This window comes from Symphalangus syndactylus, chromosome 1 (genome assembly GCF_028878055.3).
Source record: "Symphalangus syndactylus isolate Jambi chromosome 1, NHGRI_mSymSyn1-v2.1_pri, whole genome shotgun sequence".
In the NCBI taxonomy this organism is placed as follows: Eukaryota; Metazoa; Chordata; class Mammalia; order Primates; family Hylobatidae; genus Symphalangus; species Symphalangus syndactylus.
The window spans coordinates 46231215-46251340 of record NC_072423.2 but is presented as its reverse complement, the minus strand read 5'-3'; the positions used below and the strand labels follow the sequence as shown (position 1 = coordinate 46251340).

The window sequence follows — 20126 nt, the reverse complement described above, 5'->3', positions numbered from 1 at the left end:
TTATTTTAATGGAACTTGATCTGCCTTAGTTTTTACAGTCAAGTTGTCTAGTTGAATATTCTAAACCAGGAACCTGAAATGTATAAATTGAGCTGGGGGTAAGACATTAAGTAATGGTGGTATCTGAAAGTCATTGAAGAAAATCTTGTCTGTCCCCATACACTCATTATCTTTTTCTAATCCCTGTATCAAACAACACAAACACACTTTCTCTCTTTCTTTCATAAGTTTACCTATCTGTCTGTATGTCTGTCTATCTATCTATCTATCTATCTATCTATCTATCTATCTATCTATCATCTATCTACCTACCTACCTATCTAATCTATCATTCCCTAGAGAGAGAATTTGCTTACACAATTTAGACTGTTGGCCTTCATTTGTTAAATCAATCTTGTCATTAGAGCTAAGAATTTAATATGTTCTTCTCAGTATCATTCAATTACCTGTTCATTAGCAATTTCTGGAAAAAAGAAAAAAGACAAATATTGTAAATAATGGGTAAGCTATAAACATCTATCCTAATTATGCTACATAGCAGAATCATTTTTGCATTTTATTTAAAGTAGTAACAGTACAGTGAAATATTCCAAATGACTACTTCCCTATAAGAAAACAGGGAACAAATACATAAACTGTATTCAAAACCTTCAAAACAAAACAAAATAAGCTATGAGGCTACATATTGAAACCCCCATGTAATTAAAATGAGCTGGCCTGATCCCCATAGACACCAAGCATACCAAACTCAAATAATAAGACATCATAAGAATGTCTGCAGATCTAAAGAAATCTCTGCTTCTGTTTCTTCCAATGTCTGAATAGCAAGTCTTACCCAAACACAGAGTAAAAGATAACTCAAAAGCCAGAGAGAGTGGTTCCTGATAACTAGGTATAAGGCAGAGAAACAGTGGACACTTGATAGGAAGTGAGAAAATGTTTAAAAAACAAAAACTGTGCCCAGGGTGTGTGTGGTGGAAAGGGAAGGTAGAGGAGGAAATGAAACAGCTTTGGTATGCCTTCTATCATGGGGAAAAAAATTCATGCTCTTAGAGGTAGTGTAACATGAAGGTTAGGAGAAGGCACGGAGTCTTTTCCTGTGTAACAGAGTATCTTCAGCCTTTTCTGGTCTCATGGAAGCAAGAGAAGTCAGTCTACCAGCACTCAGTAATTCTATTCCAGCATATGTTGATAATAGACTGATTGCAACATCACACTTTTCTCTTAATGGGGAGATGAATCTTGAGTCTTCCAGAGGCATCTCAAGCACAAAATAAGGGTTATGAAGAGGAAAGCAAAGTGTTTGGTCGAAGAGACCCTGAACTACACACACCAACACAGATAGACACACACACACACACACAGACACACACACACATCAGACTGTTTGATCAAACTGTTTTGATAACTCTTAATAGGGTTTAAGTAAAATGGATGAAATTGTTATCCACAGTCTCATATCGCCTGTATATCTCAAGTTTCTCTGTTTCTTTTTTCTTGTTTTCCTTCTAGGAGGTTTTTAAAGCCAAATTATTTTATATTTAGATTATTTCAATGTTTGACAACTAAGTCAAGAGATACAACAGAATGAATCATAAACCAAATTCTCCTGTAATAAATGTTTTGTGACCTTAGTTCAGCTGATTATAAAGGGAGCTACTCTGATTCTTGTAGGTTATATAGTTTTTAGTCTCCAATACTTTCCTTTGCACCAAAAGGAAGGTTATTTATTTCAATTTGGGAAAGTACACGGGTAGAGTAGACAGGTGATAAAACCTGTCAGTGTGGAATATCTCCATAATATACAAGAAGTAAAACTGCCCCAATTTCCCTTCTCTACACCAGATGCAGGTCTTCAGATTCATTGTCTCATTAGTTTGGGCTGTAATGAAAACTTACCATAGACTGGGTGGCTTATAAACAACAGAAATTTCCTTCTCACAGTTCTGGAGACTGGAAGTCTGACGTTAGAGTGTCAGTATGGTTGGGTTCTGGTGAAGGCCCTCTTCTGATTTGCAGACTACTGGCTTCTCTTTTTGTCTTCACGTGGCAGAAAGAGAGAGAGAGAGAAAGAGAGAGCACGAGCAAGAGTGAGTGTGCGTACTAGCTCTCTGGCCTCTTGTATGGGTACTAATCTCATTCGTAAGGGCTACAACTTCATGACCTAGTTACCTTCCAAAGATATTTCCTCCGTATACCATCCCATTGGAAGTTGGAGTTCAACTTATGAAATCCTTTTGGTGAGACATAGACATGCAGTCCATAATACGCCCATATGCTAGGAAAATCTGGGAACATCATAACCATGCTTACACTGAGAAGGTGATTGTATTTGTTTTGGAGTCTTCAGAATTTCTGTTCAATAACTTCTATGCTTTTATCATTTGATTTAAATCATTTTTTCCACTTCATTTCATTTCTGCCTCATGAGGTTCTGGACATACCTGTGGGTATTGCCCTGGAATCATAGGTAACGCTGATAATAAAAGTCAGAACCTCTGCTTTCAGGTCTCATATCAGTCATTTCTACCTTAGTGGAAATTAAAACTGTAGATTTATTTCCCTGAGTTAACATGAATTCTTATAATTGGAGAAAATATTTGATGAAAAAATTTTGTCCCAGAAAAAGAGATCTCACACCTCAAAGAGTAGGTGGGAGTGATAATTTTAACAATGCAGAGACATAAGAAAATTGTGTGGCTTTGTGAATTAGAAACAAGAATATATTACAATTTCATCTTAGTTCTTTCTTGGGTATAATCTGTAAGGAAGCGCTGTAAACCCCGTGTCTCATAGCAGCCGGATTTTCATTTTAGTTTTTCTTTCTCTTTTTTCCTTTTGTTAATGAACTCTTTGGAAAGAAAACAATGGGAAAGGAAAAGATAAAAAGAAACTGTAGCTCCATCAATTTTCTCATTGTGTCTCATTAGCTAAGAGACCAATGTTAGTACCTTTGTAATTTTTGTAGTATTGACTTTAGACTATTTTCAATTTGTGAAAATAAATGACTTCCTCCATTTCTTTTTGTTTCTTCGGAATAAGGAAATCCTATAGACTTAAGGCTGGTAATGGGTTAAGAATATTAAAGATGAATCCTACTGATAACCATAATAATGTTAGAGATTGTAATCTGTCAATTTTTGCTTTATGTACTTTTATGTTTTTAGTAATATACATGTTAAAAATATTATATCTTCATAGGAAATCATTCACTTTAACTTTACATAGTGTTCCTCATTGCCCCGAATATTTTTAACTTAAAGTATATTTTACCGATATTATATAATCAGGTTTTTTCCCATCCTTTCACTTTCAGTCCTTCTGATAAATTGTAATCTAGATTTTTATCTTTGTGAACAGCATATAGTTAGATATATTTATTTTTAATTTTCTAATCTGAAATTAATTGTATTTTAATAAACATCTATTGACATTTACTTTATTTTCTGATATATTTGGGTTTGTTAAAACCAACTTATATTGTGTCCTCATTTTAACTATTCCTTTGCTTCATTTTCTCTTAAGTCTTTTACTGAATTTACCGTACTTTTACTATTTTATTTTTATATCCTAGAGATACATAATTTTCCATTCTATTTCTCTTATTTTAAAGGCCACACTTACGTTTTTAGAACACATACTTTACTTTAAAAAATTGAAAGTTATACACACTTCTTCCTCCTTATCAAAATAAAGCCCTGTGATTGGCAAACCGAAATACATTTCAGATGTCACTGCTTCCTTACTGTCTTTCACTATCAAACATGTTAATCTTAAATGTGTGCTTTCTAAGCAGCTACTAAATTCAGCCACCATTAGGTAGGTTTTCTGTTTCTTTCAGCTGAAATTATTTCTAAAGAGTTTACACCTTCTCTTTCATATTATGTGTGTCATGTCAAGCATTGAAAGTTCTTTTTTGTTTCTAGTTCAATATTCATTATTATTATTATTATATAGTATATGTTAATTTAGATTCCCCATTAGCTCTAGTAATTTAGTCATTAAATATTGCTTACAGCATTCCATTACCTCTGTTAGGGTTATTGTTCTTCTTGAAGTCCATTCACAGTTCTTTCAATCTTTCAATACAAGGTTTATGAGTAGTAAATCCTCACCACTTGTTTCTTTTTTTTCCCTCATAAAATGACACTACTAGGGTTTTCACATCTGGCAGGGAGAATAGGCTCTAACAAATCATCTATCCTTCATATAATAACTATATGCTATGTATAAGACACAAATAAAAAATAACTCAAGTGCAAATTTCTGATATCTCTAGAGTATAAATCTAAATAAAAAGAAAATATTGGAGGGGATTTGAACCTTAGAAGAAACTAGCATGAGTAAGTTTAAGATTGTGAAAGTTGTCATAATTAAAATGGAGTTGCTAGTTCTAAAAATAGGGACACACAGAGCCAGGGAAGTCCACAAGGGGAGAGTTCTCATGCACAAATACCTGATAACACAAACAATCACAAAAGAATCTGCAAAAACCATTACCTTACACAAAGGTCATCACAACCTTATACGAAAAAATACTTCTGCAAGGGCATCTTCCCAACAATAGGCTGTATAATTTCAGACTGGCACCACCTCTTGTGTTGATCTTCTTAGCTAAGAACAATTAATTCAAAACAATTGTATACATTTAATTAATGTATACAATTAATACATTCCCAAATAGATGTTATTTTGTTTTAGAGAGTCTCCCTGTTTGTTATTTAGGTTGACAAGATGTACACCTTAGAGCAAGAACTAAAAAGCAATAAGGCCGGGTGCGGTGGCTCACGCTTGTAATCCCAGCACTTTGGGAGGCCGAGGCGGGCGGATCACGAGGTCAGGAGATCGAGACCATGGTGAAACCCCGTCTCTACTAAAAATACAAAAAAATTAGCCGGGCGTGGTGGCGGGTGCCTGTAGTCCCAGCTACTCGGGAGGCTGAGGCAGGAGAATGGCGTGAACCCAGGAGGCGGAGCTTGCAGTGAGCCGAGATTGCGCCACTGCACTCCAGCCTGGGCGACAGAGCAAGACTCCGTCTCAAAAAAAAAAAAAAAAAGCAATATTGTAAAGGTATGTGTGTGTGTGTGTGTGTGTGTAGTTAAAACAGAATTTTAAACACAACAAAAGCAAACCTCAAATAATGTAAAAGAAAATAGGAAAAATAAAAGAGGCTAAAAAGAGAGGAGATAAACAAAAATAAATTATAAAATGGTAGACTTAAAATTGTTTCTGTTAGTTGCATTGTTATTACTAGATGTTAATATACTAAAAATTTCTATTAAGAGGCAGAGATCATCAGACAGGATATAATAGTAAGACCCAACTATATACTTCTTACAAGAGAAACACTTTAAAGACAGACAGTAGAAAGTAAATGGATGAAAACCATATGCATGTAGACAGAAAGCATAAAAGGCTGAAGTTGCTGTACTAAAATCAGATATAATAGACTCCAAGGCAAAGCATTATATCAAACACATTAAAAAATTAGTGATTTATCAAGAAGATATAATAATTGTTAATGAGAATGTGTAAAACATCATTTCAAAATACATGAAGCAAAAATTGACTGTAAATACAAACTTATAATTTCATTGTCAAAGTAGAAAATTTTAACATTTCTTTCCCAACAATTGATAAAAACAACTAGATCTAGAGAAAAATATCAATAAAGACACAAGGACAACATTATCCACTCTCTTACCTAATTGTGTCTTAATAAAATAAATGATTGTATAGAAGGAATATCCTCCAAGCACAATGGAATTAAGAAATCAATTAAAATACGTTATGTAATAAAATATTTAGAAATTAATCAACAAATTTTTAAAGCTTATTAGTCACAAAATAAATCACAAAGAAATTACAATATATTTCAAATGAAATAAAATTAAAATACATGACAATTTGAAGAATACAGGCAAGACAAAGCTCAGAAAAATGTAAAGCTTTAAATATATACAGAAAATATGGAAAATTTAAAATCAATGATTTAATATTTTACTTCCAAAAGCTACTAAAAGAACAAAGTAAAGCCAAAGTAAGCAAAGAGGAGAAAATAAAGCTATCAGCTTAAATCAATGAAATTGAAAACAGATATACAATAAAACAGCTTAACAAAATGATGAGTTGGGATATGTCTAGCAATTCTGAATAACAATAAAAAGAGAAAACACAAAACATTAATATCAGGAATAAAAGAAGGATGGTTACTAAAGATGCTACATATACATATAAAAATATTAAAATGTTATAAAACCATTCATGCCAATTTAGTAGAAATAAACACATTTCTTTAAAAAATAGCACTAGCAAAAATTTACACAAGGTGAAACAGGAAGAATAAATAGCCCTCTATCTATTAAAGTATGTGAATTAACTACCAAAGATTTCTCACCAAGTAAATTCCTAGCCCAGGATTTTCCAGTGAATTATATAAAACATTCAATAAGAACACCAATCATAATGTCCCTTAGGAAAAGAAAACACCTTCCAAATTGTTTTATAATGTAAACATAACATTGTTTAAGTTTATTATTTTGTTTTAGATTCAGGGGGTATATAGGCAGCTTTCTTAAATGTGTATATTGTATGATGATGAGGTTTGAGCTCCTAATGATCTCATTACCCAAGTAGCAAACGTATTACAAAATAAGTAGTTTTTTAACCCTTTGCCCCCTACTTTGGAATCCTCAGTGTTTACTGATCCCATCTTTCTGCCCCTGTGTACCAAATATTTAACTCCCATTTACAAGTGAGAACATATGGTATTTAGCTTTCTATTTCTGTGTTAATTTGCTTGGGATAATGGCCTCCAATTGCATCTATGTTTCTGCAAAGAACATTGTTTTCTTTTTTATGGCTGTGTAGTATTCCATGGTGTATATGTACTACATTTTCTTTACCCAATCCACTGTTGATAGGTACCTGGGTTGATTCTATGTCTTTCCTATTGTGAATAGTGCTGCAATAAGCATTTGAGTACAGGTGTCTTTTTGGTAGAATGATTTATTTTCTTTTGGGTATATACCTAGGAATGGGGTTCTTGGTTTAAATGGTAATTCTCTTTTTATTTCTTTGAGAAATCTCCAAACAGCTTTCCATAGCGACTGAACTAATTTCCATCCCTACCAACAGTGTGTATGCATTCCCTTTCCTATGCAACCTCACCAGCATCTTTTATTGTTTGACTTTTTAATAATAGCCAGCCATGCCCAGTGGCTCATGCCTATAATTCCAGCAGTGTGGGAGGCTGAGATGGAGAATCACTTGAGCCTAGGAATTTGAGACAAGCCTGGGCAATATAGGGAGACCCTGCCTCCACAAAAATTTAAAAAATTACCTGGTCATGGTGTGATCCTAAGTACTTGAGAGGCTGAGGTAGGAGGATTGCTTCAGCCCAGAATATAGAGGCTACAGTAAGCTGTGATTGCACCACTGTACTCCAGACTGGATGACACACCAGGATCCTGTCTCAAATAATAAAAATAATAATAACCATTCTGACTGGTATGTGATGGTATCCCATTGTGGTTTTGATTTTCATTTCTCTGACGATTAGTGATGTTGAACACTATTTTCATATATATACTTAACATAATCTTGAGAGCAAAATTCAACAGATATTACAGAAATAAAGAAAAAAATAAAGAGAAAAGGAAGAAGAAAAGAAGAAAGTAAATGAAGGAAGGAAGGAAGAAAAAAATTATAAACAGATGACCTTCTTAAATAAAGTCGTGAATATGTTTAGCAATATATAAGCAAATGTAATACATAAAATAGTTTAAAAAGATAATACATCATAACCAGACATGTAGGGTAGTTTCAAAATCATTCAATCTAATTCATCATATTTACAAAATAAAAGAAAAAATAATGGTCCTTTCAAAAGATGAGAAACACACATTGGAAAAATTCAGTACTCATTCATGATAAAAAGCGCTCAGCAAACTTGATATAGGTGTGTAGAAGGGCATTTCTTCAGGTTGATCCAGAGCATCTTAAACAAACAAAGAAATAAAACCTGCAACTTAATTTCTACTTGATGGTGAAATATAGAACATGTTTTTCCCCTAAAATAAAAGAAAAAACTTAGGAAGAACATACTTTAACATTTCTATTCAACATTGTGCTGAAGGACTCAGCTATTGCAATAATGCTAATTTTAAAAATTAAAAACAAAAAGAATGGAAAGAAGTTGCAGGTGACATTATTATTTACTGATGTCTGCTGACTGTTGCTTATGGTAGATATGCTTTTGTGTGTTAAATAGTTTTTAAGTTTAAACACACCTTCAATGAGGATACAGAACTTCCTGGACTTTGAATCTGTCTCTGCAGAAGTTTTCATATATTTTTGAAAAGGAACCTACATTATCACCTGGTAAGCTCCACTTATAGCATTTCCTTGTCTTTGGAACACAGATCCAATATCTTGATATTTGAAGACAGGGAAAAGGCTGAGAGAAGCTTCCTTGGGGCTTTTTGACAATGGTTAAAATTTAAAATTTTTTTCCCCATGGAATATCCTTTAACATGAAATCAAAATGTATTTATTTATTTAATAGTATTAACTTTGCTCTTGCCCCTACATTTTTTTCAGTAACAGTTTCAACCTCATTTGTTATTTTCAGATTTTTTAATTGTATTTTTAATTGACATAAATTGTGTAAATTCATGGGGTACATACTGATGTTTTGATACATACAATGTATAGTAATCAGATCAGGATAATTAGCATGTCCATCAACTCAAATATTTATAATTTCTTTGTGCTGAGAATGTTCAATGTCCTCCTTCTAGCTATTTGAAACTATATAATATGTTATCTTTAGTTACAGTGGTCCTACAGTGGTATAGAACACTAGAACTATTTCTCCTATCTAGCTGTAGTTTTGTACCCTTTAACAAATCTCTCCCTATCTCTCCCTTCTCCACTGTTTCCAGCTTCTAGTATTTTCTGTTCTACTTTTACATCCATGAGATCAACTTTTTTTTTTAGCTTCCACATATGAGAGAGGATATGCGGTGTTTAACTTTCTGTTTCTGGCTTATTTCACATAACATAACATCCTCTGGTTCTATCCATGTTTCCTCGAATGACAGGTTAAGCTTTTTCTGATCCATTCTTTAACTAGTTTCATCCAGGCAATTCATTTATAAATTCTTGCCTTGCACGTGTCTGAAGCTTGGACTTCCTTAACTGTATGGGCATTAATAGCCATATGCTTACATGCCATTGACACCATATCTGCCATGAAAACAATTATCTCTAGGTCTTACTGGCTTTGATTCCAGCAACTAGAAATTTATTGTGGAATTTTTCTTGTTGCTGTTGTTTGGGTGTTTCTTGTGGTTTCTCCACAAAGTCTCAGCAATGCATTACTATTTTACGTGACTATAATTAATGAGCATTTTAGATGTTTCGAAAGTGTTTTCAAATTGTTTTTGTTTGCTGTCTTATAAAAACTAGAAATCTTTTTTGTTATAATAAACATTTTAAATATTTTTATTTTTAATAACACATGCGGAATGATAATACATTCCATTAAAAATAAGAATATAATTGTTTAATAGTAAATATATACTTGTAGTACAGTCATAGTAACCAAGTTAAAAGTAATAGTTTTTATTGTTCTAGTTAATCATTATGTAGTAAGTATATCCTACATTTGCAATTGAGTAAATAAAAGAGTTGTTGAAACTAAAAGCAAAATTGAAAAATTAGCAAATGCACAATGAAAATGTCAGAAAACACACCAGCCATTCTAATACTTTGCAGAGCTATCCTGTGGAATATAAATTGAGTGAAGAAGATTTTCTATGAAACTCTAGGATCTATTTGAAAATTATTTCAAAAAGCTAATCTATTGAAGTTTTCAATGCCAAAAATTTTGTGTCCAATTTCTCTCTGTATATTGGTGAAACAAGGAGTCTGGCAATTTACATTGGGACAAATAATTAACACTGTCAACCCCACTGAAGTGAAGAAAGAATAAAAAAATTATAGGCCCAAGTTATCACTCATTTTTTTTCAAAATACTGTAAGACCTCAGTATTCATGGGTTCCACAGACGGATTCAACTAACCATGCATCAAATGTATTTGGAAAAATAAAAATGAATGTACAACAATAAAATAATACAAATAAAAAATAATACAGTATAGCAACTATTTACAAAGCATTTTCATTAAACTAGGTATTATAAGTAATCTTGAGATGATTTAAAGTATGTAAAAGAATATACCTAGATTATATGCAAATATGACATCATTTTATATAAGGGACTTGAGCATCCAAGTATTTTGGTATCTGCAGGGATCCTGGAACCAATATCTTGTTAGATACTGAGGGAGAATTGCATTAACTTTTCCAGCCACAGAGCCTGTTCAGTAGATGTGACTACTAGAGATGAATGTGGCATTTGCTTCTGTGATTATTTTTTTCATCTTCTCAATTTCCAAAAAATGACTGATCCAGTAGAGCTGGCTCTGGTGCAGTGAAATTTTAGGTCATTCAGGAAAGGATTATGTTTATATTGTTTAACTGATTGCAAAATGGATTTAGTGAGTGATGAAGAGTGACAGAAAACACGTGTACATTAAAGTAGATGATAGGATATTGAAAATATTATTGTAACTTATTAAGTATTGATTTTCCCAGATTTCTTGATATTGCTTGACACAAACAAATGGTAGAAGTAAAGGAACCTGATAAATGTGAGATGGAGGAGACACAGTGGTGAGAGTGAAGAACTACGTATTTGGATTCAGGTGTTATAATCCCCTGAACACACAAGAAAGCAAATGCAACAAAATGACTATACACAGGAAGTATAGGCAAGATGCATGATAGGATAAAATCAGTTTCAAAAAGAGCGTGGTTTCAAAGTTTTAGAAATGTTTAATGTCATTGTATTCTTTTCTTTCAGTTCTGTATTCCACCTATAGTTGAAGTGGAATAGTCTCGATAACTAAACTCCAACAAGATCTTCCTATGGCACACGTATTCTACTCAGAAAAAGGTGAACAAACTCCTTCTTTAAAAAACTATGATAACATGTATTTTTTAAATTTACATACAATTCACTTCTGCAAGACATTGCTGCCTCAGTCTGACTACTATGGAAGAGGAGGACAGGGCTCATCCTTTTATCAAAATTCTGCTTTTTGGTATCTGCAACTCTAATCTGAAGTTCTCAGTGCACAGGTTGCACATCTTGCAGCAAATACATTTTCTCTTTTTTGACTGCCACTTATATTCTATCAGTACCTAGAATTGTCTGATTGTTTATATGTATTATTTTAAAAATTAATTTCCTTCAACAGTTATCTATTTAAACAAGACCCTGATTTTTTTCTGGATTTTACTGTGGCAGTTACTCTGTAACTTATCTTTTATTTGTGCATCAAAGCAGGTCCATTCTGAGGAGTGCAGTCATATGCACATTCCTAATACATCCATGTACAACGCAACAATTCATCACTCACCTAACATTCTGTGATGTTTTGTTGTTCCATTCCTTTGCTCTTGTTGTTTCCTCCACGAAGACACTTTTTCTCTATTTCCATCAATCAATTTCCATTCTCACCCTTCAACACCCAAACGCAAATGTCATGAACTCAGTAAACTACACAATCAAGCTCCTATATTTTGCTTAAAGAAACTTATGTCTAGGGCTTGTTGAGATCAAGATACTTAAGTTGATGTTCAAAAAGCAATTAAACCATAGTTTTGTTATTTTCTTTTCAAGAAAAAGTCTATCTTGAAGACAAGTGTTTGAAAGCCATCTACGTATACTTGATGAACTTGCATGAGGCAGTAGATCTGTCAGGGAGATTTTAGAGCATTCAGCAAATGGCAGTGCCTTTCTATTGCATACAACATAAGTCCAAACTCCTGAATTGGCCATGAGAAACCTCGCATTTCTGGCCCCAGTTTAATTTCCAAACTTCCTTGCTATTTTTTTAACTGAACATCTGCATTCATCAGTAGGTTCTTTGTTTTAGAATACTCCTTACTCTGTATATTAAAGATAGTCTATGATTTTTTTAAGAATGTTCTTCTGACTCTTGTCTAGATTAATCCTATTTGTTTTTTAAGGAACTGCTTATATTTTACCTGTTCTGTGAGGCTGCTTCTAACTTCACCACAATCTCCTCCAACAGGAAATATTAATATCGTTATCATATTTTGAATGTTATTATTTAGGATCATGGAATTGTTGAACTATATGAGGCTCCATTAATTAGATGAAGAAAGGAGGTGAAGAAATTCATCCAAGCTCACACAGTTTGTACAAAATTTTGACACAATTTTGTGTCAGAACCTCCATTAGAGATAAGCTCTCTTCTACTAATGAAATCTCTTCCATTGAATGTTTACGTCTACAGAACTTTCCATTACTAATTAACTTTGTAAGAACGTAGGCTTTCTTTCTCTCCTCATGCCAGCTGTAAGCATACTAAACACCCAGTTCAAGTTTTAAACTCCTTTTATTGAGCGCAATATTTGGCAAACTAAGTACTTGGCAGAATAACTTCTGCATAGTATATACTTAGAGCAGTTTTATTTCTTTTATTAAAAAAACAGTGATTGATATTAAATTTTAGGCTATATCCAAGTTACTTAACAATGTCCCTTTACTACTTTTCGTCATCTGCTAAACAGTAGAAAAATCTGGATCACTCCTACTTGTTTTCTTGTAGCCTACTTATTTTTACTGTAGTAATTACTGTTTGGGAAGATTTTGAAGTCTTGGCCAATACCAATTCTGGCAGGTAAAGCATTTTCAGCTAAAATGTGGAAAATAGATTTAGAATCTCATCTCTGTGTCAGCACATAGTATTTTAAAACTAATCTATTTGGTTGCATTTTTTTTCCCATTTTGTCAAACATCAAGGACACACACCAGAAGTCATTTCTCTCCAAATTTAGTAGATTCTTGGTTTGCTGAATAAAGAAAAATAATATTTAGCTCAGATTATTTATACACTATAAAAACTATAGATTTATTACTTCTATTAATAGTATTAGTTACAAGACTTTATGTAGTGTTTCACTGTACACAAATTAATGACATATTGTATGAAATAGCTATTATTAGACCTATTTTACTGGTGAGGAAACTGAGACCAGATGAGTTTCAGTAATTTGCTCAGAAATTCCCAAGCTAGTAAACAAAGATGGATTAGAACCCAATTCTCTTGCCTTTATTCCCTGTCCTCCTCCTATTACTTCATGGCCTGTCCTCAATTGGCAAAGCAAGGCCCATTTTGGCCGTGAAATGAAGATAGCCTATAATTGCTGCCAAGGAGGCATATTGAGTAGGATGTACTGAATCTTTCGGTCGCATCAGGTTCTGCTGTGCATGTATGAATTCTGCCAGAATCAGCTTCTATCATCAAGATGTTCATTTTCCAGAGATGAAATTTAATGGAATGAAATTTCCTATAGCCCATGGTTAGTGGATAGGAAATAAAATAAAAATACTCTGTGTTGGATAACCTCCACAAAAAGATTGAGAAAATTCTCATAGTCACTACAGGAAAACTTCAATTTGGCTGAACTCAATTCTGAATCACAAAATCTTAATTAATGGGAAAAGTTAGGGAGAATAGGAGTATGACAGAAAAATAAATGAGCAGTGGTGTGTGTGTTTGTGTGTGTGTCTAACTTACATTCTAAACCTTTCTTTAAGTATTTGCCTCTTTCAAAAAGTTTCCCACTGATCTTAGATATATCATATCCTAGTTGGCTAGATCAATTGAACATTACGGAAGCATTTAGGAAGGAGTAGGAAGTACTCAATAATGATTTTCAAGTTTTCAGGCTTGAGACTGTAGGAGAATGGTGGAGGCATTCATTAGCTTTTTTTTTTTCTTTAATTTAATTGGTATGACAGGTGTTCATAGTGCAATTTTACAGGAAATAGAGGAGGGAAGGCAGTTATAGGAACCATTATAAATGAGCAAAAAGCTCAATTCACACATGGGATTGAAAATGAGAAATTCTGGGATATCTTTCTCGATCTTTCATTTTGCAAACTCAGGCACTCTCTGTCACACAGTAGGAAAGATGGAGCTGGCATTCTGTCATATTTCCTTTTTTAATTCTTGTGATAAAAATCTCTTCTAGCTTCCTACTTGCCTGTCTTCAGCTGTCCAAGCCTACTCGAACAGGCTTTATAGACTTCTCGGCTTCTGTAATTTAATTATGAGATGTTTGGTGGCTGCCATTCCTTTAAAGAGCAAATCCTGCAGCATATCCAACTGCTGAATTAGAGCTCATATCATAGGCTGCTGACAACAGCAAACTTAGCAACACAAAGATTCTTAGATCTTCTAGTTACCAACCTTATCAAAAGTCGTGCTTGTGCAGGCCTTGACTTCATTATTCCATGAAGGAAAGGAAGAAAAGTCAGATAGATGACAGTTTTTTGTTTCTTTTCCACCTCCATGAAGTCTTCCTAGATATATTAAGAAGATACTGACAAATTACTGTGTCTCTGGCTTTCTCCTTGCTATTCCCCTATGTCACCATTCTAAAAATGTGCTTTCCCTGAATATGTTTTTGATATAAAATCCTCATTTATTTGTGTAGTATCAAAACTCATTTGTGCATATGGGTTTATCAGCAGCAAAAATGTAATGCCAAGCTGGGTCTGCCCCTGTGGTCACTTGATGTTTACTTATCTAATGCAAACTAATTTCATTGTTTGTCCAAGGAAAACATGTCTAAAAAGGAAAATCTGTAATTAAAACGTTCTCACAGGCATTCCAAAGTTGAATGGGAGCAAAGAGCATACAATATATTGGTTTAGATGATCAGAACCATTTCCTCTCTCTACCAAAACAAATAATATAGCACTATGTTTATTTTTCTTTAGGATATTTCAACTACCCCCAAAACTGCCAAAAACCAAAATTTATCCTGGAGTACAACAAATATTTCCACAATTTCTTCTACATCCTATTATCGTGACTGGTAATATATAAATGTAGCATACTATATATATTAGGTCATGCCCATTTAATATGCATAATAAATAGAAACCGAGAACTTTAAAAACAAATTTTCTTTTTTTAATTTTCTTTATTCTGGATGTCCTGCATTTTTATCTGCCCAGTATGGAAATTCTCTTTATTTATTTTATTTTATTTATTTATTTTTTATAGAGATGTGTGTCTCCCTGTGTTGCCCAGTCTGGTCTCGAACTCCTGGGCTCAAGGGATTCTCCCACCTCCGCCTCTCAAAGTGTTGGGATTACAGGCATGAACCATCATGCCCAGCTTAACCAAATTTTCATTTTACTGATTCTTTAACACTCAAAGCAACTAAAACATCAATTTATTATTTTTATTATTATAAAAGTTCTTATTCCTATTTAATGAACGATATATTTCAGGCTGAGCATGGTGGCTCACACCTGTAATCCCAGCAGTTTGAGAGGCCAAGGTGGGCAGATCACCTGGAGCCAGGAGTTCGAGGCCAGCCTGGCCAGCATAGTGAAATCCTGTCTCTACTAAAAATACAAAATTTATCTGGGTGTAGTGGCCCATGCTTGTAATCCCAGCTCCTTGGGAGGCTGAGGCAGGAGAATCGCTTTAGCCTGGGAGGCAGAGGTTGCAGTGAGGCGAGATCTCATCACTGCACTCCAGCCTGGGTGACAGAGCAAGATTCTTTCTCAAAACAAAACAAAACAAAAACAAAGAAAGAAATATATGGTTTCTCCTGCTCTACATGCTCCATTCTGTCCACTTGGCTGTAATTTGGAGAAGAATACTAAGTAGTGGAGACAGGGGAAGAGAGAAAAGGAACAGAGAGGAGGAGACCCAGAGGAGACAGAGCTGAAGCCGAAGTCTTTGGAGGATTTTTCAACCTGTGCTGCAAAACTGCATTTGAATTTTGATGTCACTTAACCCTCAGAGTCTCAGGAAGCTAGATAACAACCAAAATCTCTATACTATGATGACTAAAACCATAGAAACGATCATTATTGCTACATTTGTGTTGTGAGCAAAGTATAAATAAGCTTAAAAACTAGCAATGCCAGTGTTACAGCTTTTTCACAATTTATCTAGCAGGTTTTCCAGTTTTTATCAGAAACCTCCTCCCAATCCCCCTCAAAACAAACAAACAAATAAACAAACAACAACAACAACAACAAAAAACTAGCAATGCCAGCTGTTCCATGAAGTCTGAAGTACAGTTTTCCTGGGTAAATGTTAAGGAATGCTGGCTCCCATTGTTTGGGATGGATGTTCACATGGGCTTTTTAGAAATCAGCCGACTGCATTGTTATATGGATATACAGCTATCTTAATATCTTAATATCCATAAACTCTGTTTGGAAAATTAATAAATTCTTTAGTACTTATCAGAAAACAGATAACTAGAGGGACTCAGAAGACAATCTCTCTTCTAAAAGTAAATAATGTTGTAGAGATACCTTCTAAAATCACCAGTTACAAGTAAAATACATTTAAATTTTGGGAGACTATTTGCTTTCCCAGTTTCTGGGCTATCAATGCTGCACTCATTATATTTAAAGCTTGTTGAGGAATCTTAAGCATGAAACATTCCCCATAAAACTAAATTCTATTCTAGCTCATTCAACCTCAAAGGTCATAGTTGTGGCTTCCTTCCCTATAATCATTGCTGTAGAGTAACACACCTGCTGCGTGGTACTACAAGGCACAGTCTGGCAGAAAAAAAAAACCTGAATAACAATTCTGGGATTCATGAATGCATCCTCATGATGACACCCTGCCACCAGAGGCACAGACAACAGAGATAACCCAGCTGGTGTGACTTACTTTCCAAGGCCATAACCCTAATGCATCCCAGTGGGGGGAAATGAAAAGATTTATTATTAGTTCTGAGCTAATGCTGATCAATGAGCAAAATGCCATGAAGCTGTGGCCAAGGCAATATATGTTGTCCAAGAAAAAATAAAGGAAAGTATGAGGGGAAAAAAAGCCTGCAATATGCAAGAGAAATACAGGGGAGAATAAAATCTCTTTTGTTAGGAAACCATCCCTCATGACCAAGAGTGGCGCTGCACCATCTGTTCACGATACTGCCGTCTCACAGTGCAAATGCCTGTCATGTACAACAAGCAGTCGAAGCATTAGGAAAAGCGGACATTTCCAAGGTAGTTTTTCCAATATAAAGCAAATTTATCAGCAATCTGCAGGCCTCTCTTTTACTTCACATTCACAAGCCTTTGATCTATAAGGGCAAACTCCCTATGGAGCCACATCCTGTTGCTGAGGGTGAAAAGGACAGAAATTACAGGCCTGAGGGAAGGGGTGAGACAGACATAGAGTGGCAAAAGAGAGATACAGGGAAAGTGGGCATGGCCACTAGAGCCCTGTGGAAATGTATTTAATATATGGCATTCCTATTCACCTTGCTGTGAGATCAGGTTTGCATCTTAATTACCAGCTGGCATTCCCAAAATATCCTTCCACCCATGGGGGAACTGTTGTGGAAGATTTTGAGCAGTGGCAATGCTAATGACAAGAGTAAATATCTTGGGGAGTACGAAATGCGACTGTCATATGCAAGTGCATACAGCAGCAAGTTGAATGGCCAGGAGAAAAGTTACAACAAAGGAAAAAGTGAAGTGTTCACAGAAACAAAGATTAGGGCTGTAGGAATGCTGAGTCTGAGAAGATGAAGAACAGGGAAGATGCTAGACGCAGATCTCAACAAATGGTCTGTTATTAGTAGAAACCCCGGGTTGCAGGGTAAACAATTTTCCACGAAGCAAGAACCAGGAAATGCACTAGATCGGAGGAAGAAGAGAAGGTATGCAAGGACATGGTCACTAACAGAGTCCTTGGTAGCTAATGTGGTTCTGTTCCCTCTCACCTCCCCTTATTTTTCTCTTTCCCTGTTGAGAGGTTGCCCTAAGCAAAATAAGCTAGGAGGCTGACAACTGATGTCAATTCACAACAGCTGGCCCGATAGCAACTATGGGTACAGGGGACAAAGAGAGAGAAATCACAGAAGGTGCTCCCCTACAAAGGCACTCATACGGTGTTGTATGTTAAAACATAAACATCGTTAGCTAATGCCAGGGTTTACTACACACAGCACAAACTTGCCTAGAGTTTAAACTTACGCACTAAGATGAACAGGAGTTTGAATCCTAACTCTGTCTCTCGAGAAAACTGTGGCCTTGGGCAAATTACCGAACCTGGAATATCTAGACTATAAAGATGACAATAAACACCTTACAGAGATATTTTAAAAATTAAATTAAATGATCTATGTAAAATTCTTACCAGAGTATGTTCATTTAGTCAAATGTTTTTTCTACTAGGTCCACTGTGGGACAAGCACCTCCCTAAGCATCAAGGATTTGAGACTGGACAAGAAAATCTCTGTCTTCACATTCTGATGTGGACATAAAGTTATCAGTACATAAATATCGGCTTTTATTCTTATTATTTAATGTATCATAGAAATGGGCATAATTGTTATTTTTATTATTCATTTTTTCCACAGCTATGATGAGAAGCAATGTGCTCAGTTCTATCCAAAGAAATAAAGAGGTGACTCAAACAATAAAGACAACTAAATGTTGATGTAAAAGAAAGGCAGCACAGAGGAAGGGTGGAAGGAAGGAAGGAAGGGAGGGAGGGAGGGAGGGGAGGGGAGGGGAGGAAATGTGGAACTATTAGAAAAACCTTGGTGAAGAATGTGATTCTAGAGAATGTGATTCTGGAGACTTGAGTTCTGGGAAACAGCCTCTTGGAAGGTTGGTGAAATAAAACATGGAACATACTTGGTTGGGAGCTAACACATGGAAACTAGATATTAGTAGTAGTGAATCTACCGCACATCAGGAATTTCCTAACTGTAGGTGAGCTTGTTAACGTCTCAATTATCTGATCTATCAAAATCAGTATGATTTGCATTCAGTCCATTAATTATGTGTTGATCCATAGAAATAATAGATGTAAAATGATGGTCAACATGGAAAAACTTATATTCCATGTAAACATAAAGTACCAATAATATTCTGGAATAGTTTTGGGTCATAGAACATTTTAATGGCACAAAATGATTTGGGAAGCTCTGGGGAAACATCTTTATTGTGATCTTATTGTCAGACCACACTGTTCTGTGGAAGTGATTCTTTCTTAAACTCGGGGTAAGATTTGAGGCGGGCCCAAATCTCTATGCCCTCAAATAATCACGCATTATTGCATTTATGAGAATTTTTTTAAATACTAAACAAACATCATAATTATGTCTTTTTTCTTGTTTTTGCAAAACTATCTTTTTTTCTTTACATAAACACTATGTAATGCAGCTGGGCTGTTATTCATATGTCATTTAATTGCATTTTCTATTAAATTATTGTTTGTTTACATCTGTTTTCCAAATTGAGATTGGTCCATTGTTTTTGGTTTGAGGCAAACTTTGTCAAGTTATAGAATCTGCCTTGTTTGCTTTTGAGAATTAATTTAAACCTCTTCATTATTTAATGTGATGAATAGTTTATGTACCGTATGTACTACCTGCTTACTAGAAGTTTAGCATAATTTGTCAGTAAAATCATTGGAATGTCTTAGAAGTTTTGATTAGAATAGTTCTTTAAAATTTAATTTCTTTCTCAGTCATTTTCATTTTATAATGAGAAATACATATTAATTAGCATATAATCACACATAGCATTTGCTTCATTTATCAGTTGTGCTCACTTCTAATTGCATAAAATTTTAAATAGATTAAATTGCTATAGTTTATTTTATTTTGCCCTTTTAAAAACTAACATTTAGATAAATTTAATTTTATTCCTGTTCTGAACTCTAATTTTTTTTTTTTTTTGACAAGCTCTTGCTCTGTCATCCAGGCTGGAGTACAGTGTTGCAATCACGGCTCACTGCAGCCTCAACCTCCCCAGGCTCAAGCGATCCTCCCACCTCAGCCTCCTGTAGCTGGAACTATGGCCTGTGACACCACACTCAGCAAATTTTTGTAATTTTAGTGGAGACGGGGTTTCACAATGTTGCCCAGGCTGGTCTCAAACTTCTGGGCTCAAGTGATCCACCCACCTCTGGCTCCCAAATTGCTGGGATTACAGGTGTGAGCCAATGAACCCTAATTTT

At 34.7% G+C, this 20126-nt stretch overlaps 1 non-coding gene across 1 annotated transcript; it reads left to right on the top strand.

The window, feature by feature from the left end:
• Positions 1-16051: 16051 nt before the first annotated feature.
• Positions 16052-16112, top strand: LOC129461483 (U7 small nuclear RNA). The gene has a single exon (XR_008650569.1). It is a non-coding gene; the product is annotated as a U7 small nuclear RNA (small nuclear RNA).
• The last annotated feature ends 4014 nt before the right edge of the window (positions 16113-20126 follow it).